General features: G+C 43.5%; 1 protein-coding gene across 1 annotated transcript in view; it reads right to left on the reverse strand.

The window, feature by feature from the left end:
* LOC124722723 (GTPase-activating Rap/Ran-GAP domain-like protein 3) overlaps nt 1-27,650 on the reverse strand; it is a 346,637-nt gene that overhangs the window by 288,032 nt on the left and 30,955 nt on the right. The gene's annotated exons all lie outside the window — the stretch shown is intronic.

Below are 27,650 nucleotides of genomic sequence, written 5' to 3' on the forward strand. Positions count from 1 at the left end.
GTCTCCCGTCAAACTTCCCTCCATTACCAAACTGACGAATCGCTGATGCCTCAGGATGTACCTATCAATCGATAACTTTCTCAATTAGTTTTGGCGATAAATTTCTTTTTTTCGTCGCGCGGTCTTGGGCGTCTTGGGCGTCTTGTCACGGTTCGAGCGGCTCCCCCCGTCGGAGGTTCGAGTTCTACCTCGGGCATGGGTGTGTGTGCTGTCCTTAGCGTAAGTTAGTTTAAGTTAGATTAAGTAGTGTGTAAGCTTAGGGACCGATGACCTCTGCAGTTTGGCCCCGTAAGACCTTACCACAAATTTCCAAAAATTTTCTTTTTTCCCGATTTCGATTCGCTACCTTCTCGTTTGTGATTCGAAGTGCCCAACTAATCTTCAGAGTTATTCTGTAGCACTACATTTCTAAAGATTGTATTCTCTTCTAGTGTAGCCTATTTATTGTCCATATTTTACTTCCATACACGGTTCAAATGGTTCAAATGGCTCTGAGCACTATGGGACTTAACATCTGTGGTCACCAGTCCCATAGACTTAGAACTACTTAAACCTAACTAACCTAAGGACATCACACACATCCATGCCCGAGGCAGGATTCGAACCTGCGACCGTAGCGGTCACGCGGTTCCAGACTGAAGCGCCTTTAACCGCACGGACACACCGGCCCGCTCCATACACGGCTACACTTCTTATAAATACTTTCAGAAAAAGACTTCCTAACGTTTAAACCCATATGCGATATTAAGAAATTTCTCTTCTTCAGAAACGCTTTCTTGCTATAGCCAGTCTGCATGTTATTATATACTTCTGCCATCATCAGTTACGTTGCTGCCTAGATAGCAAAACTCATCGACGGCTTTTAGTGTCTTATTTCATAGTTTAAATCCTTCGCATCGCCTGATTTAACTCTAATATATTCCAGTACTGCTGTTTTAGTTTTATTGATTCATATTACAACTTTTTTTCAAGACACCATAAATTCCGTTCAACTGATCTTCTAAGTCCTTTGCTGTCTCTGACAGAAATACAATGTGAACGGCAACTCTCAAAAATTTTGCTTCTCATGCGTGAACATCAGTTCCTCTTCCACATTTCTCTTTCATTTCTTTTACGGCCGGCTTGCTCAACATACAGACAGAATAACATCAGAGGTAGGCTACAACTCTATTTTATCTGGAACCTTCCAGTGTATCTTTCCCATAGTAATTCATGCTTCTTCAACCTTGCATATGTCCTTCAGCCATTCCTTCTGAGCTATTTTGTAATTTATGTCAATACCATTACTGAGACGAATGTATTCCATTTTGTCTACTTAATTTCCTGTATTTTTATATTTTCCCCTAGTTTTGCTCTAGTTACATATGCTTCTACGTTCTTGCGTTTTTCTTCTTTACCATTTTGCATTACCGTCAGTCTAAGTTTTTAGACGTCCGTAATTCTGTTGCCTCCTTAATTTGCTACGTTTTTATACTTTCTCCTTTTGTCAATTAGATTAGATATGTCGTATGTTTGTCAAGGGTTTCCATCTTGTCTTTTTGCCTTATTGATTCTCTTTTGCCTACAATATTTCAGCTGTCAAAGTTACCTATTTGTCTTCTATCGTATTCCATTCGCCTGTTTCAGTCAATCTTTGCCTAATGCTGCCTTTGAAACTCTCAGCCCAACCTCACGTCGTTTCAGTTCATCCAGATTCCACATCTTTAATTACAATATCCTCTGTGTTAATCTTCAGTTAATAACCAATAAATTATGGTCAGAGTTCACACATTTCACTACAAATATTATGTGGTTAAAAATCTGGTTTAGGAATCTCTGTCGTACGATTTCATAAACTATCTGGAACCTTTCGGCGTCTCTACGTCTCTTCCACTTATACAGACTTCTTCCATGATTCCAAATTCAAGCGTTATCTAATACTAAATTACACCCTGTACAAAGTTCTGCCAGGTGGTTTCCCCTTTCATTCCTTTTTTTCAGTCCATGTTCCATTATTTTTCCATGTCTTCCTTTTCCTACTATCGAATTTCAGTCCCTCGTCGTACCTAAATTTTGGTCTCCCTTAAGTATCTGAATAATTTAGTTTAGCTTCTTCGTACGTTGTGTCAATATCTTCATTTGCGGAGCTACTAAGCATTTAAACTTAAATCGTTGTCGTGATTGTTGGCTTTGTGCCTGTCTTGGCTACGATAATGCGTTCAGCGTGCTGGTCATAGTAGCTTACCCGGATCCCTATTTCGTTATTCACTATTACACCTCCTCCTGCAGTACCGAATTTGATTTCGTGTTGATGGTCCTGTATTCACCTGACCAGAAATCCTATTCTTCCTGCCATCGCACTTCGCTTATCCCCAGTATAATTTTAACCTATCTATTGTCCTTTTTAAATTCTCTAACATACCAACCCGATAAAGAGATCTAATATTCTACGCTCCGGCCGGTAGGAAACCAGTTTTTTTCCTTATGACGATATTCTTCTGAACAGTCCCCACACGGAAATTCAAATGGAAGACTATTTTACTTCCGGAATATTTTACCCAAGAGGACGCCATCATTACTAAGCCAACAATAGGGATGCACGCCTTTGGGAAACATAACGAATGTAATTTCATCTTACTTTGAGCAGTTCACAGTACCAACATGTCAAGGCCGTGTTGGCTGACGTAACAAGGCCAGATCAGTCAACCACCCAGACTGTTGCACCTGCAACTTCTGAAAAGTTCTGTATGTCGTAACCAGTGTAAATCCTACTCCGACATACGTTTCTCCAAGAAACCCATAATTCTTTTCCAGTCGACAACCAACTGGTCCTCCCCATGCATACTAGAATGTGGAATACTTGGAACCTGTGCTGCACAGTGCTAATAAAGCGGATTTCAGGGGCTTCAGTGTCATCGTGCAGTAAAAATGTTGCTACTCTTGACTGACTCATTAATTATAAAATGTCGATTCTTTTTCACAGATGGTGACATGAATGTAAGTGTCGTAGCGGCTCCTTATCAGCTAGACGGCCTGCACAACAGACAAGGAAGGTGGGCTGCCGACCTCCCTTCAAGAGCTCTGATCGAAACATCGTCAGTGGAAGTAAACAACAACAGACTTTCCGCATAAGCATGGAACTACTTCCTGAAAAGCCATGTGACAGAGAGCCTACAGCTAGGACAGCTCCGCCGAATACCTACGCCGGCTCTAGCATTGTAGACACTCGCCGTAGCATACAGTAGAAAGTTGTATCTTTGAAATTGAGGAGAGTAGTATTTTGGTTATTATTTTCTTTTCATGGTCTTGTACTGTTATCTGATTTTTGCCACCGCAAGAATTGTTGTGCTTCTTGTCGTTCTTGCGTTTAGAAATTAGTGCACGCCAAGAAAGCGTTTTAGTCATAATAAAGTGTGCTCAAACTCGATCGTTCGTTCTTTCCTGCCGACTGCAGAACACTACAGCAAGAGCTGTAAATAAGACACTGTGTAGTATGTCCTTTTTCCCTCTAAAGACTCTAACTGGTTTGTGAATGATGTCATCGAATTCCTGTGTGTTACTATGTGACGCAGTCAGAAATCACATAATGAACATCGGTTGGAGTCAGTTCCTTCCACCAATCCTCGCTTTCTTTTCTTCTCTAGTTTAAATCTCCGTTGTTTCTAATATCAGAGGTAAACAATGTTGTATAAATCTATTGTTGGTGATTTTATTGCTCGACCAGCCTTTTAAGTGCTGTTCAGAGGACAGCGGAAGAAGCGCTTTCCGTCCAATATTCCCTGGTGCGTCCTTGTTCCCTATCCTTTTGCACGCCTTCGCCTCGGAGTAGAATTATACGAACTATAAAAGTTAGTCCTTGCGTTTCAGCTTGCATTTGGCCTAACTGTACGAACTGGTCCATCAGTTTCCCCCAGGGACACACCACAACACAGTGCTAAGCACATTGCTACGAACTTGCTTGGCTGGAGTAGAGATTCGCTGTTCTGATTCTTTCGTATATCAGACCAAATTTTTAACGACTATTGGGGCATCGCCACTGTCTACTAATGCGGAGGTTGTGCATTTGAGTCTACCACGGGTACAGATTTCAAATGTATACCTTATGTTTAATAAGTACAGGGAGCGGCGCTGAAATCCAGACAAATGAAACGTTTTCCTTGAAGCAAATTTATTAAAACAAAATACAAATGAAAATGAAAATCCTCTTATATATAAGTAGTGGTATTTTTCAAGAGTAACATTATTCGATGTAACTCTCTTCATCAGCAATGACTACCTCCAAGCTTGTGCTGATGCGATCGCACACACTCTTTAAAACAGCGCTGTCCATATTTGCGAATGCTACTTCGATAGATATGGATAGAAATGCGACATTAGGGTGCCTCGTCTTATTGGTAACTCTTTCAACTACGCTCCAAACAGTAGCCGAGGGGGTTCAAATCCAGGCTATTCGGGGGCCAGACCTCCTTCGACCAGAACATGTCAACGTTATCTAAGAGCCAGTTTTGGACTAATTGGCTCGTAAGAGGTCCTCTACTGCCACCCGACGCATTGTTCGCTCGCTGATATTCAATACTGACGCCAAATTCCTTAGAAATTGCCCCGGATCCTCCGATATCAGCGCCTGAGCCTTTTCGATGATTGCCGCAGGTCGTTACACGTGTTTCATCGAATGAAGTTTCCTCGCCGGGCTAGCGGAACCTTCCTCAGGCTTCTCCGAAGCATTATACTTGGCCACAATATCGTAAACAGTTGATCTCGAATACCCGAAGACTCGAAATATTTCGGTGGGCGAATGCCCCCTGCGAAGACTTTCGATAATCGCAGCTCTTCCGTTGTTCTCCGCACTTGCAGTAACATCCCGGCCATTTTGAGGTTCTGACTGTTTACTAGATGCCTATGGCTTTCAAGAACGCCAACCTGAACTCTGGCGGAACTATGATATTGTGGGAAATTCGAATTGAAATTCGTCCGGATTTAAGCGAAAGATCTTACGGATCTGGCCTAATAACGACGTATTTTTTCTTTTTTTCTCAGTTCTGGAAGCCCATCAGTTGCGACAGCAGTTGAACACGCAAGGTCATATACTTTATTTCCGAAGTCGCAAAAGTGTGCATATGAATGCACAGTCGAATGTGACTGTAGCCACTATTTCCTTCCGAAAATTCGTTCACAGTTATTCTCATCCAAATACGTGCCAAATTCCGGCGTCCAATAAGTTAACGATGTCTCCCGGATGTCGACATACTGTAGCTGCGAATGCTGAGCCCTGTTACAAACCCTTTTTAATTACTTTTTTTATATTTTTGTGAGCACTAGTTTAGCAGACCCCAACTGTACGATGATTCGTCTGAGCCTTTGATAAGGAAACAATTCCCTTGTTAACCAGCAGCGATTCATAGAAACCACGATAATTTGAGTTAGGATTGTCGGACTGAGAGCAAAATCTGCGTTGTCCAGCGTTATATTCTATTGACATTATGTTTGCTTCATTCTGTTTCTGCAGCCGCCAGCAACCACGAACACGAAGTTGAATGAATCAAGATTTCGCTCTGCTTAGAAGCAGTATTCTGTAAAATCTTTCTTTTTCTAGGTTTCAGTACCATACCAATCATTCCGAAAGCGAGTGTGAGCGTTGGCTTAGTTTAAGTAAAAGGTGAGTGATTGTTGAAGAAACAATCTAGGGTATTTATTTGAAGTGATTTAGGGTCTGCTAATTGTTCTGAGTGAGTTAGGGAAATCTAGAAGAATCTAATCGGCTTCCAAAACCGAAGTCGCCAATACATGCTAGCACTCTGTCTCTCGTTACAGAGGGAGTCGATTCTAGTATTAGCGGTGCAAGAAATTTTTCTCACCTGTATTTGTCTGGCAAGGGTACCAGAAGTGGTTTCGTAAAGTTTCTGATCACCAGATCTCGCGAATAAATCCGAAAACTGTTCGCAATGTCTCGTTCAACGAAGGTATATAATGATCATACAATGTAAGCTTTCACGACCGGTATCGTCTTCATTTAAAACTTCCGGGCTGATAGGCCGTTGTCGAAGTATAAAACTCTCTACTGACGTTTCGTCTCCGACTGCGGGACACATCCTCGGGGGTACAGCGGCGAACTGCGAAGAAAACTCGAGGAAGCGCTGATTATATAGGCAGTACAGAGGGCGCCACTGTCGATCACGTGGCGTCGGTGTTAAACTGGATAAAATTTGGATGTCAGTGTTGCACCGAAAGCGTGATGATCGATTACTTTCAATCGAGAATGTCGGCATTACCAGAGATAATCTCATAGCCGACGCCACGTGACGGACAGTGGCGCCCTCTGTACTGCCTATATAATCACCGCTTCCTCGAGTTTTCTTCGCATTTCGCCACTGTACCTCCGAGGATGTCTCCCGCAGTCGGAGACGAAACGTCAGGGTAGAGTTTTATACTTCGACCATGGCCTATCAGCCCGGAAGTATTAAGTGAAGAAGGTATATAATTCTCGGTGATCCGTCCGACTGAAAGGGACGTTGAAGTCGAGGCTTCGTTTGGTTCTAACTGAAAGGGGTAAACACAGTGCCCCTACTGAATTACACTAATCCCAATTCTTCCAGTCCACACCGGTCTACAAACAAAACAAACAGACACACACACACACACACACACACACACACACACACACACACACATACACAATACGCTGCAAATGCACACGTCACAACTATTCATACGATACAGAAACATGGTTAACTACCTCCACAACTTCGATTCTACGCGCCTTTCGACTAAATTGAGAGCGACTTCCTGGCAGACGAAAACTGTGTGCCTGACCGAGGCTCGAACTCGGTACCTTTGCCTTTCGCGGGCAATTGCTCTACCATCTGAGCTACCCAAGCACGACACACGCCCCTTCCTCACAGCTTCACTTCCGCCAGAACCTCGTCAGTAAAGCCCTTGCCCGCGAAAGGCAAGGGTCCCGAGTTCGAGTCTCGGTCCGGCATACAGTTTTGATCTGCCAGGAAGTTTCATATTAGCGCACACTCCGCTGCAGAGTGAAAATCTCATTCTAAATTGAAAGTAATCTGTACCAGACGAATGGGCTGCGATATGAAACCTTTCCCTTGAATGCAAAGCGAGTGTTTGACGTGTGACGCTTTCCTGTGTAATTTATCTGTGGCACTCGTAAGACCAGAGTCAGAGCTTTGTAGTTATCGCGGCTAGGGACGCCAGAGCAGTAGTCGATCGGCCTTCTGTGATTTGGAAGCCTTCCCCAGAGTACTGAAACAGGTGAGCGCACAGGGGGAGCAGTGCTGCTGCCCGACGACCGTCGTTCGCTGAGTGAGCGCCAATCTACCCTACCCCTTTGAGGAATTTGAGAATTTCCCTGGAGCCTACAAATGGCCGTTGCTACTCTAATGGAAACTGACTGTGGCCAAGGCCAGAGGAGCGGAAGAATCAATGGTGGCTTTGCCGCCTTTCGCCGGACTACAGAAGATTTCTTACGTTTGATTGTTTATTAGGCTATATACAATATTTGCCGTTTAGAGACACGATAATTTTAAGCGAGTTACCAGACTTAATTACCGTTAATAATCCCTATCAAATATACGAGTACTGATTACAATGGTAAAATGATCTTGTTTTTCAGTTACACAAACAGTATGTACCTTTTCTGGATGACATAATTCTGTACCGGTCTTAGTTTTATGTAATAATGTTTTTGTAAATGTTGCGGTAGCCTATGTATTGTGTGTATATGACAAAATGATACGCTTCCGCGACAAGGCTTCCCCATGCAAAGAGCAAACTAATATGCCATTACATAGAGGAATCAGAGAAATGAGTAACATAAGAGTAAAGAAAAGTAAAGAATAAGGCCTAAAAATATTTACTTCCAGATTTGCTGTGATAATTTTCTACAGGAAAGTCTTTTCGTAAATACAGGCAATAGTCGCCTTGATAACGCTTTTCCAATTGAGAAATGTCCTAGTGGAACTGTTCTCCACGTTAATCTCTAACGGCGATAAATTTGTCTCGGGAAAACGTCCGAACGATCAGTCAAGAAATCTGAGATGTTACAGCCCGTGCGCTGGTGGAATCTCTTGAGTATGGGGTTGCAAAAGGACAATGATGCAATGATGTTTATGGCATTCGACGCCCCCACATATTGCCTACCATGCAACCAAAGTATTGGCTGCTAATGACAACGGTAGGGATGGGGGGGGGGGGGGGGACGCGAGACTGGAAGAATCCAATGGTGAGCCTAGCATAAGGCAACGGACCATAGTTGAACTGCTTAGTCGACGAGTAACTCAGAACAGTGCTACAGTGCTAGTGGTGTTATTACAAAGGAGAGCAATGGCAACGACAAACGTTGCAAATATTGCATAATATCTACAACAGTTGCCGAAGTTAACATATCGTCAGTAAGGAGACCAAGAAATTTCACAGAATGAGAAAGAAGTGGCAGATGAAATATTACCGTTTCCGCTAGATCAGTCAGTGGAATGTGTGCTGTCATATGCGCTCGACTGTGCGGACAATGTATGTACATTCGATAGCACAAGAAGCGGGCCACCCCTGAATTCCAATTTGTAGGCCGCACCTGACTGTATGCAACCAGCATAGCATAGCTGTGTCGCAGGTCCTCGAAACCCTCTGCAGTACAGTCGTTTGATTATACGCAATGAGTACCACAAGAGACTACAGAGAACACTGCTCTTCACGGCGGTCAGTCAAGATGTAAAACCAATACAATCATACAACAAATATTAGAAAACAAGTTACTGGAGATAAGACAGTCCTTAACGCTTGTAAATTAAACTTCATTAAAATAAGTAACACCGCAGAAGTATTACCACACACATTAAAGGACGTGACGAAGTGTTGGGGATCCGAATTTGAACCCACTGTTAACCAAACAAGGCTCGCGTGCTGACTGAGACTCGACTAGGCATAAAGAGATGTAAAATATCTAAGCGTTCACCAGTATAAGTATTCTGGAAAGAAATGACGATACGTTTAGCACTGCACCGGTAAGTCCACGAAGCTTGTATTGCCCCTGAGAAGTAACCAAAAAAGATATGTAATAAAGTGCAACGCACAAGTGTGAAATGCCATCAAATTAATTTGTGGTGATAGATGGAGAGTAGAAACCAGTGACTATATGAATTGTTAACTAAGCAAAATTAGATGTCAGGTATTAAATACGTTCACCAATAGCGTGATAGTGGAACCTGAAACGACGAAAAAATGATTTTTGCCCGGCAATAATTCGAACCCGGTACCTTTGGCTATTTTTTATAGCTACGAATAGACGTGAAATATTTACTGTTTCTGTGCTGCCTGTGACTCCAACCCTATGCATATTGTCGTTGTTGATTCCACATGAAGAGGTGTCAACTATCAAATTCCCTTTCACTAGTAGCTACGATCGCGCCGTTCGTAGCGACCTGGAGGAGTTTGGCATCGTGAGGAAACAACGAAATGACGGGACACTATCATGAAGAGTTCAAATCAAGAGAAAAATTGGAATCGGAGCTCAAATCCCAGTCTAGTGTCAATATTTTCAAAATCTCAAGGTCACTTAAAATAAGAAATGAAGATCCTATGATCTTACATGACAACTGGTTCGTGAACTAAAATAACATTACTTGTCTAAGAAAGCTTACTAGAGACAGAGTTTCTGCAAGCAGCGATTTCCGCCTCTGTCAGCCAAAACTAATCCTACTTTGTTCCTGTCAGCAGCGAAAGGACATGTTTAATGCTGATTTGGAACCAGGGCACATTCCTGCATTCTTTACTTGCCATTGTTGGAGGTGAAGAGAGTATGTTTGTGGTTGTTAAGAAATGGAACCCCGAGCGGGAATCGAACCCACTCCTTACCCATTACATGCTAGCCGCAGTCCAACCAACCACCGATTTTAACATGTGTTAGCATCATGTTTTTGTCATAATGGGGTATGCAGCACAGGGTACAAGAAGTGCTGACTTCCACTTAAGCTGCTGTTGTGAATAACCTATTCGTGGTCTAGTAGTCAACGTAATGCAGTGCGAATATAAAGCCGTGACATCAAACCCATCCTTTTCCTTTCTTTTTAAATCATATTCCATCTGTCTGCCTAGAGCATCAGTCTGACAGAAGGTCAGAGACAGTTTCATTCATTTTCTAACCAGCCAGTATTAAAAAAAATCTTGTGGAAACATTTTTGTGAAAGGGCTCATGGGTGCCTGTCACGGTAAGACCAATTTCAGCGCCATCAGCCAACGGCCGCTTGATACAGACCGGCGCCCGCCCAAGTGGTCGCGACGCATCGTGCATAGAGCCTATGATCTCCAGCGAACTTTTCTGCACACGAATTAACGAGTATAGTATTATGCGGCGTTGCGTATGATATAATACTATATTGCAGCATTCTCTATGGCGATTTTGTATAGCATGTTGCTATAAGCGTATTTCACTATGGTCTTATTTTGGTCAAGTTTGTAGTTAGCTCGTGCCATGACAACTTCAATATTTTTCATTTTTTACGTTATGAGGAGAATCGTTTATGCATTAGAAAACGGAGTCTAAAACGGACATTTGACACTGTGTTCTGTTTGTGTTTAATAAAAGGGTGAAAGCAGTTCGAACCACCTGTGCCCTGTTTGGAGTGTTGTGCTATCGAGAAAGTTGAGTTGTATCGTTTCAAGTACTGTCGTTTCGAAGTAAGTTAATCACACATTCAGGAAGAGACACAGGCGTTGATGAAGGACATTTCTGCGATTTACTACTATGGTCGATGACAGAGTATTCGATAACTGGCAAATATGATGACAAATTAACCTTCTTGCGACACTTGCTTTCTGAGGTCATACTGAGGTTAAAAGAAAGGGATGAGGATTACGGTACAAAGTCTTGTCGAAAACGAGATTAGATGTGAAGCAGAACCTCAAACTGGGAAGGATGGGGAAGGAAGTCGTCTGTGCCCTTTCAAAGAAATAATCCTGCCATTTGGCGTAACAGATTTAGGGTCACCGTAAACCTAAATCAGTGCGGCCTGATGTCGATTTGAAGTACCGTATCGTAACTTCATGAGGAGAAAATAGTGGGTAAGCCATAGCAAACATTATCTCAAACGATGGGCTGTATACGTCCACGAAATGTATTGTTATTGATATAGCTCTGGTGATACAAAGAAGGTGTTTTGTGTTAATAACTGCTTCACAGGTATGTGTCCTCCGCAGTTGACATTTGTTGCCAACAAATGAAATCCCTTGCAGTCGCAGAGTAACAAATGCGACCTGGAAGATAGCAGCCGGCCGCTGTGGCCGAACGGTTCTAGGCGCTTCAGTCCGGAACCGCGCGACTGCTACAGTCGTAGGTTTGAATCCTGCCTCGGGCATGGATGTGTGTGATGTCCTTAGGTTAGTTAGGTTTAAGTAGTTCTAAGTTATAGGGGACTGATGACCGCAGATATTAAGTCCCATAGTGGTCAGAGCCTTTTGAACCATTTTTTGAAGACAGCACCAAGGGGCTTGGTTGGCAAACATTCCTACCGCTCGCCTTCTGATCTGTCACCCGCAAGTGTTTACCTTTCTCGCTCCTTATCGATCAACCACCGAGAAAGTTTGTTCGTTTTTGTCTATCTTGTATTGACGACTGCGCTTCAAACGTGGCTTAACTCAGACTCAGCAAGTCTCGACATGCGTGGGATCAAAGAACTACCTGCGCATCATCAGACGGTTTTCGATAACGAAGCGGAGTATGTTGTTGACAATTTCTCTGATATTTGTGTCTATTTTGTTCAATAACCTAACGGGATACGCTGTTAATATGCCCTAAACTAATACAACTAGTGTCTCATCATAATACCATGCAAGGAATGGCTATGTTAAATACATGTGAAGTCTTTTGTCATGCTCAAATAGATTTCTCAGATTACAACATAAATGCGACAATGTGGCTGTGAGAGTAGTTGCTGAACGAAACACAGTTAGCAGAGTATTCAGTGATACAGTTCCATTAACAGATCTGTGTATTTTCAATAGCAGTTCCACAGTATTTTATGTTTTTTAACTCTACATCTTGACTAGAATACTTACTTTCAAATTCTGAAGGTGGCAGGGGTCAAATACAGGTAGCGAAAGGCTATTTAAAATTTGTACGGAAACCACATGGCAGTTATAAGAGTCGAGAGGCATGAAAGGGAAGCAGTTGTTGGGAACGGAGTGAGACAGGGTTGTAGCCTCTCCCCGATGTTATTCAATCTGTATATTGAGCAAGCAATAAAGGAAACAAAAGAAAAATTCGGAGTAGATATTAAAATCCATGGAGAAGAAATAAAGACTTTGAGATTCGCCGATTACATTGTAATTCCGCCAAAGACAGCAAAGGACTTTGAAGAGCAGTTGAACGGAATGGACAGGGTCTTGAAAGGATGATATAAGATGAACATCAACAAAAGCAAAACAAGGATAATGGAATGTAGTCTACCTAAATCAGGTGATGCTGAGGGAATTAGATTAGGAAATGAGACACTTAAAGTAGTAGATGAGTTTTGTTATTTGGGGAGCAAAATAACTGATGATGGTCGAAGTAGAGAGGATATAAAATGTAGACTGGCAATGGCAAGGAAAGCGTTTCTGAAGAAGAGAAATTTGTTAACATCGAGTATAGATTTAAGTGTCAGGAAGTCTTTTCTCAAAGTATTTGTATGGATTGTAGCCATGTATGGATGTCAAAAGTGCACGATAAATAGTTTAGACAGGAAGAGAATAGAAGCTTTCGACATGTGGTGTTACAGAAGAATGTTGAAGATTAGATGGGTAGATCATGTAAGTAATGACGAGATACTGAATAGAATTGGGGAGAAGAGAAATTTGTGGCACAACTTGTAGAGAAGAAGACATCGGTTGGTAGGACATGTTCTGAGGGATCAAGGGATCACCAATTTAGTATTGGAGGGCAGTGTGGAGGGTAAAAATCGTAGAGGAAGGCCAAGAGATGAATACACCAAGCAGATTCAGAATGATGTAGGGTGCAGTAGTTACTTGGAAACGAAGAAGCTTGCACAGGGTAGAGTGGCATGGAGAGCTGCATCAAACCAGTCTCTGGACTGAAGACCACAACAACAACAACACCTCTAAATCTACTGGTTACTGGACATAGCGAGACATCTTATGATGACAAAGATTCTAAAGATGTCGTTGTGAGTTCGATATAGCTGTTTGTAGCTCTGTCACAGAGGAGGTAAAATGTTGCTCTCGCGCCTGTTTGTAACTGACAGCTACTACCTCTTACTCTTCACAGTGCATCGACATTTTAATGGAGCAAGCGACCAACTGGAACGTTCATCGCCACCTCATTGATCTTGTGATGGCAGGCACAGATAATTCGCAATGTAGACAACGAGATTAGTTGTAGTTGCTGCGTGAAAGCACTCTCCCCTCTCTGTAAACATGTATTTGGTAAGTCGATGACACACCAAAGTGGAATTCCTGCAGAATCTTTGGTTAGTGTACCAGTGATATATCAAGTGAAACTTGCAAGATTATTCTTTGTCAGTCCAGGAAGTAACAAAGATATCACAGCGTCACTAGACATGTTTCACTATGTTGTCATGACCCTATCATACACTCCTGGAAATTGAAATAAGAACACCGTGAATTCATTGTCCCAGGAAGGGGAAACTTTATTGACACATTCCTGGGGTCAGATACATCACATGATCACACTGACAGAACCACAGGCACATAGACACAGGCAACAGAGCATGCACAATGTCGGCACTAGTACAGTGTATATCCACCTTTCGCAGCAATGCAGGCTGCTATTCTCCCATGGAGACGATCGTAGAGATGCTGGATGTAGTCCTGTGGAACGGCTTGCCATGCCATTTCCACCTGGCGCCTCAGTTGGACCAGCGTTCGTGCTGGACGTGCAGACCGCGTGAGACGACGCTTCATCCAGTCCCAAACATGCTCAATGGGGGACAGATCCGGAGATCTTGCTGGCCAGGGTAGTTGACTTACACCTTCTAGAGCACGTTGGGTGGCACGGGATACATGCGGACGTGCATTGTCCTATTGGAACAGCAAGTTCCCTTGCCGGTCTAGGAATGGTAGAACGATGGGTTCGATGACGGTTTGGATGTACCGTGCACTATTCAGTGTCCCCTCGACGATCACCAGTGGTGTACGGCCAGTGTAGGAGATCGCTCCCCACACCATGATGCCGGATGTTGGCCCTGTGTGCCTCGGTCGTATGCAGTCCTGATTGTGGCGCTCACCTGCACGGCGCCAAACACGCACACGACCATCATTGGCACCAAGGCAGAAGCGACTCTCATCGCTGAAGACGACACGTCTCCATTCGTCCCTCCATTCACGCCTGTCGCGACACCACTGGAGGCGGGCTGCACGATGTTGGGGCGTGAGCGGAAGACGGCCTAACGGTGTGCGGGACCGTAGCCCAGCTTCATGGAGACGGTTGCGAATGGTCCTCGCCGATACCCCAGGAGCAACAGTGTCCCTAATTTGCTGGGAAGTGGCGGTGCGGTCCCCTACGGCACTGCGTAGGATCCTACGGTCTTGGCGTGCATCCGTGCGTCGCTGCGGTCCGGTCCCAGGTCGACGGGCACGTGCACCTTCCGCCGACCACTGGCGACAACATCGATGTACTGTGGAGACCTCACGCCCCACGTGTTGAGCAATTCGGCGGTACGTCCACCCGGCCTCCCGCATGCCCACTATACGCCCTCGCTCAAAGTCCGTCAACTGCACATACGGTTCACGTCCACGCTGTCGCGGCATGCTACCAGTGTTAAAGACTGCGATGGAGCTCCGTATGCCACGGCAAACTGGCTGACACTGACGGTGGCGGTGCACAAATGCTGCGCAGCTAGCGCCATTCGACGGCCAACACCGCGGTTCCTGGTGTGTCCGCTGTGCCGTGCGTGTGATCATTGCTTGTACAGCCCTCTCGCAGTGTCCGGAGCAAGTATGGTGGGTCTGACACACCGGTGTCAATGTGTTCTTTTTTCCATTTCCAGGAGTGTAGTCGTAGCAGGTGCATTATATCTCTACAGGCAATGTCTTTCTTTAGTGGGCTAACAATGTAGGAGTGCATCTTGTGCATCAACGATACAGTGCCTTAATTACTTCTCTTACGACGTCATGAGGAGTATTCTAGTATTTATGGTGAGGGAGAAGAGTGGAAAGTTGTACAGACCACTGCCGTGCATACGAAAGAAAATAAACGTAAACCACTGAGTTACAAATCCATTTCATTGACATCGACCTGTAGCAGGACGTGAGAACAAATACTTCGTTCCAAAATTATGAAGTACCCGAAATATATTACCTATCGACATCAAACCAACTTCAATTTGGAAAGCATCACTCTTGTGAGACACAGCTGGCACTTTATTCGTACAATGTACGAGTGAGGTAGACCTTCTGTTATTTCTAATATATATTAAACTATTTAGCAGACAATCAGAACATGTGCAAAAGAACTTTGCCTTCTATTCAGAATAACACAGGCACTGCAATATCGTATTTTTCCGCTGACCCCAGGCAAGCGAGTTTCAAGTAAAATGTCTCACCTGCACGAGAAATATACATAGTGGATGTACGAGTACTGGATGTAGACGACATATGGATGTTTGGGTCTCGCAGCGATCGTGCACGAACAGTCAGATGGTAAGGCGACCGCTCGCGATATGCGAGAAATTTGGATTCGAGTCCGGGTCCGGCACAATTTTTCATTATCGTCATTCCATTCTATAGCTCTTGGTTGTCCATAGTTGCAATTGCGAATACATTGAATATGTTTAATAACGGCTGTCATCGTGATGTTACAAATATCGTGGGCGTTAATAAATCACTTATACTATGATGTCTTTTATTAAAGTTTACTTTCACCCTTTCTCACACAGAATGGGTTTCGTTGAATCGGAGAACAACTTCGGTACAATAGTAGTTGCGGATCAGCCATTGATGTGGTTTAAGAACGATGGGTACAGAACCTTAAACTGACTTGCAGATGTTCTCCAAATGAAAGAAACCGGTTATCACCGTAGAAAAGTGCGATGGTACCCTGCAATAAACGCATTATAATAATTCAGTTGTTCCGGGTTTTCTCGACTTGACCATATACTAAGACTTCATAAATAACTGATCTATTGCTCCAAGACTTTGTAAAGGATTCTTCGGCCAATATTATTCTCTTCCATCATGGAAATGTTAGTTTTGTGTTTCAGTGACTTTTGCATCAACCACTGATTCATACAGTCTTAAAACATTTACGGGATAATGTTACCAAATGCTCAGTATTTTTACAGAAATCTTTCTGGATTCGGCAGGTGCTATATAACGGTTTTGAAAAGAAAATTATACATCTGTTCAAACTATAGCTTCAAGTCAGATGTAATTCATAACGATTAGGGATTGTTTATCTGAAAGGTGCGCTGCGACGTTGTTCCAATAACTCTTCGATACCAAATTCTGGTAAACATTCCATACGCTACGTAAGTTAAAAGTTTTTGAACACAGAATTTAAAATATTTTATAAATCCTTACGTAATATCTGATGAAGTCAGAAAGGCTGTCTGTCCCAATATTCTGCATATTTAATAAAATTATGCGGCTCTAAATCCTGGAAAAAACAAATCGGCTCTATAGTGCAATCAGCACCAACGAAAGAACAATATACGACTTGCAGATGAACGAAATATGATTAACAACGCAAAATCAGCGCACCTCTTCACGCGAAACGTTAATCAGCATTTGAATTCATGAAACTAAGTAACAAAGTTTGCGTTAATTACGATGCTGATCAAGCATTCAATTACAGAGGTTTGTTATGTCAGAGGTGTGATAATACTATTCTCTCGTGCTTCATAAACGAACTGTCTTATCATACGAAATTTGCCTGCCTTTGTTCGTCAATATCGAGGTTTCAGCGACTGTGTCAGGTAAAAATAGGATATGACAACATATTTAATATCTGCACACTGTTCCATTATTTATTCTAGCATCAAATGTTTTGTGTTATTAGGTGAAAGGTATTAAGTTTGCTCATTTCTTTGTTCTGAAAGTGTTAACGAAGAAAATGGCTACAATTTCGGGTGTCAACATAGGGATATATCTTAACAAAGCATAAACCTTGAAAATTAAATCAGACGTATGTACCTTTGTTCAATTTTTTGGCATAATCAGCATCTGAGACTTATGCACCTTTGTTCAATTTTTTTTTTTTGGCACAATGTTTCTCAAATTTTTCGACTCCGCACTAGTGGAAGAAGGTAAGAAGAGAAAATACTTCAACAATGACAGAGGAAAAAAAATAAAACTACAAAGTTGAATTTTAGGCGAAAACTATTAACAGAAAGAGGAGTAGTAATTACGCAGGACTAGGTATGAATAGGGAGAGAAACAAATTAATGATTTTATCAGTAATAAAAAGCCAACGGCCTTGTCGCAGTTGTAACACCAGTTCTCGTTATATCACCAATGTTAATCACTCTAGGGCTTGACTTGCACTTGGATGGGTCACCATTCGGGTCTGCCGAGTGTTGTTGGCAAGCGGGGTGCACTCAGCCCTTGTGAGGCCAATTGAGGAGATACTTGATTGAGAAGTAGTGGCACCGCTCACGAAAACTTACAGCGGCCGGGACAGCAGTATGCTGACCAAATGCCCACATCCAGTGACACCTAAGGGCTGAGTATGACATGGCGGCCGGTCGGTAAGTTGAGCCTTCAAGTCCTGTTCGGACGATGTTTGTTTTGTTTTGTCAGTAACGAAATACAAATTGAATATTTAGTACTTCGTTTTGTCATAACGAGCATTATTCCCGTATGCATCTACAATGTGTTTAGTCATCAAGTGTTGAAGGTTGATACAGCAGATTAAAGAAACTGCTTCCCAGCATTCTATACTGTGCTCCCCGCGAAATTACTGGAATCGCGTTAGCTGTCGAAAAAAGAAGTAGTTGAATTCTAAGTGTACTCTCTCAATTCTACTGTGTACTTTCTCTCATCTAATGATTTAACACTTCAACCTCACTTTCATGCAGACATTTTTTAATACTGAAAAAAATGAAGATGACTGTTTGGTGTTCTGTCCAAGTGTGATTAATACAGAAGATACCGGACCAAACTGAAATATTATTTTTTCCCGTTCATCCTTTCTATACGCCAGGAGAATTCCAGCAACACAATGTGAATAAAAAAAGTAACTGGAGTACCGTTTGACAGGCGGTCAACTATGCTATGACTCTCTTCGACGCCGGCCGTAGTAGCCGAGCGGTTCTAGGCGCTACAGTCTGGAACCGCGCGACCGCTACGGTATCAGGTTCGAATCCTGCCTCGGGCATGGTTGTGTGTGATGTCCTTCGGTTAGTTAGGTTTAAGTAGTTCTAAGTTCTCGAGGACTGATGACCTTAGAAGTTAAGTCCCATAGTGCTCAGAGCCATTTGAACCAACCCTGTCCGACGTAATAGGTGCAATGAAAATAACTACTAACAGGTAGCGTCCTCTCGTACCAATTCATTAGGAGAAAGTATCCAATGCGGAGGAATGTCAACTGGAGCTCATTCCGCCTCAGTCTCTGGAAGGAGCTATGCCACGGTGCGTCAGAGTAGTCGCCTAAAAACATCAATCAAAGCTAGTTGCCGTTCACTTTCAATCACTTTTCCTCGCAACATCACATAATAATGTACCTCAAATGCTAGATCCAGTCAAGTCATGAGGGAGCAGTTTATTTTGTGATACAGTACGTGCTGTTTCAGCCCCCGTGTCTGCGGCGACAGTCACATTATTTCACCGAATTTGTACATGCTGTCGTACTCCTTCCTTAAATGTTGTAGCCGAAGAAGGAGATCCTGGATGTTTTAGACAGATTTTTTTTGCCAAGTAAATGTACTTGGTTACTCACAACGCACGAACAGATCCGTAGGAAAATGCGCGATAAAAGCGACATACGAGACGCAGATCAAAGAATGTATGCATATTTGATAAGTGCGAAATGAACTTCTCAGTTTGGTATTGCTCAAATACCATCAATGTGAAGTGTGATTACCCTGAATAGCAATACATACCGTACATCGATTGCTACTGATATTGTCTGGAATACGCAATGCACCTATGAAACATATCCACTTACATTATACTGCAAATGTATGCCACCGTTAGCTTCAACTTGTTTCCAGAATTTGGAGCATAACGGTCGTTTCACGTGAGTGGATTACAGTGTGAACCACGCCCGTCCAAGAAGGAGGGCGACAACTTGATTTGTTCCTGGCTGATTCAGCTGCACCTACATACGAGTTTTATGCGATCCATGACGCCTTCAAAAACCACGCGCGAGAATTTCATATTCTCTCGCTCGCTACGCACTAACTATTAGTATAACAGACAAAAATGAACAGGACATTTTTAAAAGAAATTTAATGTAGTTCGATTTTGTACCGTTTATGTTTTCGCTGTAGGCCATGGTTTACGAATTATTCAAGAAACACAAGTTTGCCGGTCAATTTTGTACATTTTCCTTGAACAATCGAGAGAAAGCGTATCCTAGTACGAAAATTAACCAAATTAAATTTCCTACAAATAGGTCGTCTTCATTCCTTCACTAGGGCTAATATGAGGAATGTCCAGAAAGTAAGTTCCGATCGGTCGTGAAATGGAAACCCCTGGGGAAATCCGGTAAAGCTTTGCACAGATGTCTTGGGCAGTGTCTCTAGTATGCCCGTCGATCGTGTCGCGTCGTTCTTCTCGGTTTTGAGTGAAAAATGAGCACACAAAGATGTGTAGGGAATAGAGTCTCCCGCCTGGTTAAAGATTTCGCCTGTGTCGCGCAGCCCACATAACACAACTGTCGAGCAGTTCCTTATTCATGCCAATTCTCGGCCGCACTCTGCAGGGGCAATGAAGACGCACCTGCAGCGTTTCCGATGAGAAGTGTTTGATCACCCACAATACAGTCCGTAATTGGCTCCCCCTGAGTCTCATCCCTGCTCACAAGAACCGCTGTATATGAGGACAAAAATTTTCCACAGTCAACGAGCTGCAGACCAGTGCAGACAACTGGCCGAAAGCACAGGCGGCTGCTTTCTATGACGAGGATATTGGAAAGTTGATACAACACTACGACAAAACTCGAAGTTGGAGTGGCGACTATGTAGAGAAGTAGGTGGAAGGTGTACCTAACTGTTGCAGATAAAACGTTTCTTGTTTTCACTGTGGTTTCAATTTCTGCGATGGATCGGAACTTACATTCTGGACAAGCCTCTTAGTTTGCGCGAAGAGAGCGAAAGAATATGAAAATTTGCGAGTGATACTCAAGGACGTTGCAGGTTGCATAAAACGAATATGTAGGGGCAGCTGAATCACCCTCTAAAACTAATGTTTCATTTTTGCAATGTATAGGTGGAGTCAGCGAGATAAATTCTGCTTATTAAGTCTTTCATACGAAGCTCAGGGTCGACAGAAAGTTTTGGTTTGTTTCCAAGTTAAAAAAAAAACAAACTGGAATTTTATCTGTTAATTCAACATCTACATGGATACTCTGCCAATAACATTTAAGTGCTTAGCAGAGGGTTCATCGAACCACCTTCACAGTTATCTATTATTCCAACTCATAAAGCACGCGGAAATAACGAACACTTATATCTTTCCGTACGAGCTCTGATTTCCCTTATTTTATCATGGTGATCGTTTCTCCCTATGTAGGTCGGTGTCAACAAAATATTTTCGCAATCTGAGGAGAAAGTTGGTGATTCGAATTTCGTGAGAAGATTCCGTCGCAACGGAAAACGCCCTTCTTTTAATGATGTCCAGCCCAAATCCCGTATCATTTCAGTGACACTCTCTCCCATATTTCGCCATAATACAAAGTGTGCTGCCCTTCTTTGAACTTTTTCGATGTACTCCGTCAGTCCTGTCTGGTAAGGATCCCACACCGCCGCAGCAGTATTCTAAAAGAGGACGGACAAGCGTAATGTGGGCAGTCTCCTTAGTAGATCTATTACATCTTCTAAGTGTCCTGCCAATAAAACGCAGTCTTTGGTTAGTCTTCCCCACAACATTTTCTATGTGTTCCTTCCAATTTCAGTTGTTCGTAATTGTAATACCCAGGTATTTAGTTGAATTTACGGCTTTTAGATTAGACTGATTTATCGTGTAACCGAAGTTTAACGAATTCCTTTTAGCTTTCATGTGAATGACCTCACACTTTTCGTTATTTAGGATCAACTGCCACTTTTCGCACCATTCAGATATCTTTTCGAAATCGTTTTGCAATTTTTTTTGATCTTCTGATGACTTTATTAGTCGATAAACGACAGCGTCATCTGCAAACAACCTAAGACGGCTGCTCAGATTGTCTCCCAAATCGTTTATATAGATAAGGAACAGCAAAGGGCCTATAATATTACCTTGAGGAACGCCAGAAATCACTTTTGTTTTACTCGATGACTTTCCATCAGTTACTACGAACTGTGACCTCTGACAGGGTATCACAAATCCAGTCACATAGCTGAGACGACATTCCATAAGTACACAATTTCACTACAAGCCGCTTGTGTGGTACAGTGTCAAAAGCCATCGGGAAATCCAGAAATACGGAATCGATCTGAAATCCCTTGTCAGTAGCACTCAACACTTCATGTGAATAAAGAGCTAGTTGTGTTTCACAGGAACGGTGTTTTACAAACCCATGTTGACTGTGAGTCAATTAATAGTTTTATTCGCGGTAATTCATAATGTTTGAACACAATATATGTTCCAAAATCCTGCTGCCTGTCGACGTTAACGATATGGGCCTGTAATTTAGTGGATTACTCCTACTACTTTTCTTGAATATTGGTGTGGCCTGTGCAACAGAGCTGTCCTAATTTAGGCTAGTGTGATATTCTTTTTATCGATTTGTATTAACGGGGGCAGTAAAACACGAAGAATAACAAATAATTCAGCAACGACAGGGCCGCCATGGCCGATACTGACTAACCATCATGGAGAAGTGTTGCACAGCCGGTGCCCGAGAACTGATTATTCTTCGTGTTTTACTGTTCTTGTTGAAAAAAATCGATAAAAAGAATAACGCACTAGACTAATTGAAGACAGCTCTGCTGAATGGGCACGTAACATTCCGATTTAAAAATAATGTCGTTTATAATGGGAAACAAATCTTCGTTTTCCGTCGACGCTTGGTGGCGTATGAAAGACGTAATAAGCAGGATTTGTTGGGGCTGGCTCCAGTTACATGCTGCAAAAACTAAATTGCAAATATCTGCCGGAACACCATAGAAAAATTGCCTGATGACATATAGGAGAGACACGCGGCATATGACTACTACTAAGAGAAATAGACGATTCAGTTCTCATACAAATAGTAACAAGTACTGGTATTCATATCTGAAGGAGAAATCACAAAAATAACGGTATTAAAACCATAGAGTGTCAAATGTGATGAAACTATTCTAAAATTTAGATCATACAACACGACATAAACAAGACATGAAAACACAGCTGCAGGCTTGTAATTTAACATTCAGCGTAGAACATTTTTAAAACATGTTAAATGATCATGTCTGTGATCGCCCAGTGCTATATTATATTAGCTGACGCGATATATGATACTATTATTAATGGTGGTGTATATGAGCACCATATGGCACGAATCTTACTATTCTTGAAAAGCTACCGCCAGAGCAGGAAGGATCTACGGAAGAGAACTGCGAGTAGCAACACGCGTTCCGAGAGCACCAAAGAGAGGCTCAGTTTGGTCTGTGTCAGAAAATCGAGTTGGCCCCTCCAGGCTCTGAATTGCTTGGGGGAAAAGATGTTTGTCGATGAGATGAACTGTGTGACGCGGCTCTTCGCTTCGCATACATATCACCTACAAGGAGCCTTCTGTGCACAGCACCAGCCGACAACACGTTTCCGGTGGCTTAAGAAAGGACATGCTTTATTTGGAACTTGGTCCCGATGCCTTTCCTTTGTGTACACAAAAGCAAACTTTGGTCACCGGCGCGTTATAACCTCTGTCGATCGTGTCTGAATTTTCTAGATGTCGAAATCGTGATTGGATGTTGTTTCCTCAATTAGTGAACGACTGCCTCAAATTTGCAAATGGAACAACATGCTGTTATCTATCATATACAGGCCACGCAAGCAGAGTGAAATGTTGCTGGTTTGCATGAAACAGTTAAAAATATTATTGCTGCGGTTAGAGCATGTTCAACTTTGTCGTCAGTTGCTTTGTTTTTCATCCAGTTACTATTGTTTGTGTGATTTATTCCTTAGTTGCTAAAAAGTAGTGTACAGGGTGTTTCACAATTTCTATAATAGGCCAGTGAGATTATAGCGTGAACATAGCAGCTAGCATAGGAACCTAAGTCCGGAAACAGATTCCGTGTTTGACGGAAAACCGAGTTATCTCATGTTTTTAACTGCCTCTTTCGTATCGACTCTGACCTAGTTTTCCTGTACGACAGGTTGGCAGTGTGTACTTTTAGTGCTTTCCATGATGTAACACCGGTAGTAATTTCATTGGGTTCCATGTTTGTCCTATTTATCTACAGAATCAGAGGTAGTTGATTTTACTGCAAAGCTACTCTCTGAGTGCTAGGAAAACGTGCCCCTGAGTCTGCATGAATAAATGTGGTCTCAACACAACGGAACTCCAGATAATTTCCCTTCTGAGGCCATCACGAAGCAACATTCAGGGATCGTGTCTACGCTCTTGGCCGCTAATGTGTTCAGGCATGATTCATTTAAACTTTTTCTGTCACTGCATGAGGAATCTTGTTTACAGGATCCCTGTACTGCCGGAAGATCTTGCAGGGAAACCAGAAATGAGTTACTATTCAACGGATATTTTTGACAGAGTATATCAGAGATTACTGCACAGGAACAGTTTGTATAACAAATATGGCGGTCGCCCCAACGAACATTTTTTGTGGATACATAAGCAATATAAATGTTAGTACCAAAGCGAAGCACTTGAGTCGCTTTTGTTTTTGCTGAAGCGCGAATAAGTACCGTTTACAGGGCTATATCCATGTGCCATATTTTATTTTCTGTGTTTTAGGAAGTGTGCAACACTTTCTATAGTAAAAGATCCTAAAGGACGTTCATTCTGTATCACCGAGAAGTACAATGTTAAAAATTCCGAAAATGCACGTTCCACTAAGAGTCAAGCAGCATATCATACCAGCCCAAATGTTATATGTAATGCACAGTTTTCTAATAATAAATCACTTCAGCTGCTTTTTTATGTTTTACTGCCTACATGCAATCACGCTATAATTAGCATATGTATATCGTATACAAGATATGCTAAAAGCCCATCTTTGAAGTAAATCTAGTTTGAAGATGGCCAAACGGGAGCTTGTGGTTGGAAAGAAACAGATAATAGCGTTGGATGCAGATCGATGCCGAATAGCGGATAAGAAATAAATACTCAATATACACTCCTGGAAATTGAAATAAGAACACCGTGAATTCATTGTCCCAGGAAGGGGAAACTTTATTGACACATTCCTGGGGTCAGATACATCACATGATCACACTGACAGAACCATAGGCACATAGACACAGGCAACAGAGCATGCACAATGTCGGCAATAGTACAGTGTATATCCACCTTTCGCAGCAATGCAGGCTGCTATTCTCCCATGGAGACGATCGTAGAGATGCTGGATGTAGTCCTGTGGAACGGCTTGCCATGCCATTTCCACCTGGCGCCTCAGTTGGACCAGCGTTCGTGCTGGACGTGCAGACCGCGTGAGACGACGCTTCATCCAGTCCCAAACATGCTCAATGGGGGACAGATCCGGAGATCTTGCTGGCCAGGGTAGTTGACTTACACCTTCTAGAGCACGTTGGGTGGCACGGGATACATGCGAACGTGCATTGTCCTCTTGGAACAGCAAGTTCCCTTGCCGGTCTAGGAATGGTAGAACGATGGGTTCGATGACGGTTTGGATGTACCGTGCACTATTCAGTGTCCCCTCGACGATCACCAGTGGTGTACGGCCAGTGTAGGAGATCGCTCCCCACACCATGATGTGTGCCTCGGTCGTATGCAGTCCTGATTGTGGCGCTCACCTGCACGGCGCCAAACACGCATACGACCATCATTGGCACCAAGGCAGAAGCGACTCTCATCGCTGAAGACGACACGTCTCCATTCGTCCCTCCATTCACGCCTGTCGTGACACCACTGGAGGCGGGCTGCACGATGTTGGGGCGTGAGCGGAAGACGGCCTAACGGTGTGCGGGACCGTAGCCCAGCTTCATGGAGACGGTTGCGAATGGTCCTCGCCGATACCCCAGGAGCAACAGTGTCCCTAATTTACTGGGAAGTGGCGGTGCGGTCCCCTACGGCACTGCGTAGGATCCTACGGTCTTGGCGTGCATTCGTGCGTCGCTGCGGTCCGGTCCCAGGTCGACGGGCACGTGCACCTTCCGCCGACCACTGGCGACAACATCGATGTACTGTGGAGACCTCACGCCCCACGTGTTGAGCAATTCGGCGGTACGTCCACCCGGCCTCCCGCATGCCCACTATACGCCCTCGCTCAAAGTCCGTCAACTGCACATACGGTTCACGTCCACGCTGTCGCGGCATGCTACCAGTGTTAAAGACTGCGATGGAGCTCCGTATGCCACGGCAAACTGGCCGACACTGACGGCGGCGGTGCACAAATGCTGCGCAGCTAGCGCCATTCGACGGCCAACACCGCGGTTCCTGGTGTGTCCGCTGTGCCGTGCGTGTGATCATTGCTTGTACAGCCCTCTCGCAGTGTCCGGAGCAAGTATGGTGGGTCTGACACACCGGTGTCAATGTGTTCTTTTTTCCATTTCCAGGAGTGTATTTCGATCTTTTACAGTGAGCCCTACACCAGAGTCAACCACGATACCTTAATCCTAGACGAATTGGATGATTCTGTCTCCGAAATCACAGAAATACTTCCCTCAGAAGTAAAACGTGTTATAGACATGATGAAAAGAGGAACTGCTCCAGGTGGTAATAATCTCTCAGTCGATATTTCAAAGCTCATGGATGAGGAATCTATAAAGCATATAGCTAAAGTATCTTTAAGTTCTTTGCACAGCGGGATATTATCAAGAGACTGGAATAAAGCCAAAATAATCCTAATATATAAGAAATATAGTACTAGAGATACACTGATCAGTCAGAACATAATGCGCATCGACCTACTATCGATATAAACCCGTCCGGGCGATAGCAGCGCCCCCTGGCGAGGAATGACTGCAAGGAAGATACACGCACGGTTCACGGGGCAACAGTGAGCGTGCTGTCCTTGTGTAGAACGGAGTTTGACCTAGTGCATATTGTTATGGCCCCGAGGCTCGGCACGAGCATTTTGGAAACTGCACAACTTTTCGGGTGTTCGAGGAGTGCTGTGGTGAGTGTCTTCAACACGTGGCGAAACTAGCATAAAACCACGTCCAGACGTCGTGAGAGCGGGCAGCCACCCCTCATTACAAATGTCGGACGTCGTATGCTGGGCTGACTGGTAAAACAGGATAGGGGGCAACTGTGCCCGAACTAACATCAGAGATCAATGCTGGACAGAGTACAAGTGTGTCTGAACACACAGTGCCCCAAACACTCCCAACGATGGACCCCCGCAATCGACAACTCATCCATGTGCCAATGTTAACAACACGACATCGGCAACTACGACTGAAATGGGTACGTGATCATCAGCACTGGACGTTTGAGCAGTGGCAGAGCGTTGCATGGTCTGATAAATCCCGATACCTTCTTCATCATACCGATGGGATGGTGCGAATCCGACGCCTTCCAGGGGAAAGCTCGTAGATACCTGTACTGTGGGAGAGGCACAAGCTGGCGGCGGCTCCAATATGCTCTGGGTAACATTCACGTGGGCATCCACGGATCCAGTACAGCTCTTGCAAGGCACCATGACGCCTAAAAAGTATCGTACACTGGTTGCAGATCACGTATACCCCTTCATGACGATCATGTTTCTCGAATTTAGTGACTTTTTCAACAAGATAATGCACCTTGTCACAAGGCCACGTGTACGATGGAGAGGTTCGAGAAACATAGTGGCGAGTGATGTGCTAGCCTCCTAACTTGCCATATCTGAACCCGATGGAAAAATCTGGGATGTGACTGAAAGTGGCGTCAGAGCTCATGGCAATCCTGCCCAGAATTTACAGCAATTATGTGCCAACTTCCTCCAGCGGCCTACCAAGGCCTCATTGCCTCCATGGCATGACGCGTCGCCGCTGTTATCCGTGCCAAAGGTGAACTTACAGTCTATTAGGTAGGTGGTCATAATTTTAGGGCTGATCAGTGCATACAGATCTATCGGCCTATCAGCTTTCTGTCTATATTGTACACTCTTTACTTAAATTTTCACTACCAGGTTGAGCACTACACGTAACATGGCTCAGTCCAATGAGCAAGCTGTGTTCTGCACAGGAGTTAGTACAAATGACCATAACCTAACTCTACGCGAAACAATTAGTAGAAGAAATGAGTACCATCTATCTCTTTACCTTGCATTGATAGATTTTGAAAAGACATTCCATTCGATCAGTCACCCAGCTGTGTTTGAGGCTGTAACAGAACAAGGAATAAAACTGGGCTACATGAAAGTGTTATATAAGATATACAAAGCCTCCACATCGTTTGTGTTGTTGAA

This window comes from Schistocerca piceifrons, chromosome X (genome assembly GCF_021461385.2).
Source record: "Schistocerca piceifrons isolate TAMUIC-IGC-003096 chromosome X, iqSchPice1.1, whole genome shotgun sequence".
In the NCBI taxonomy this organism is placed as follows: Eukaryota; Metazoa; Arthropoda; class Insecta; order Orthoptera; family Acrididae; genus Schistocerca; species Schistocerca piceifrons.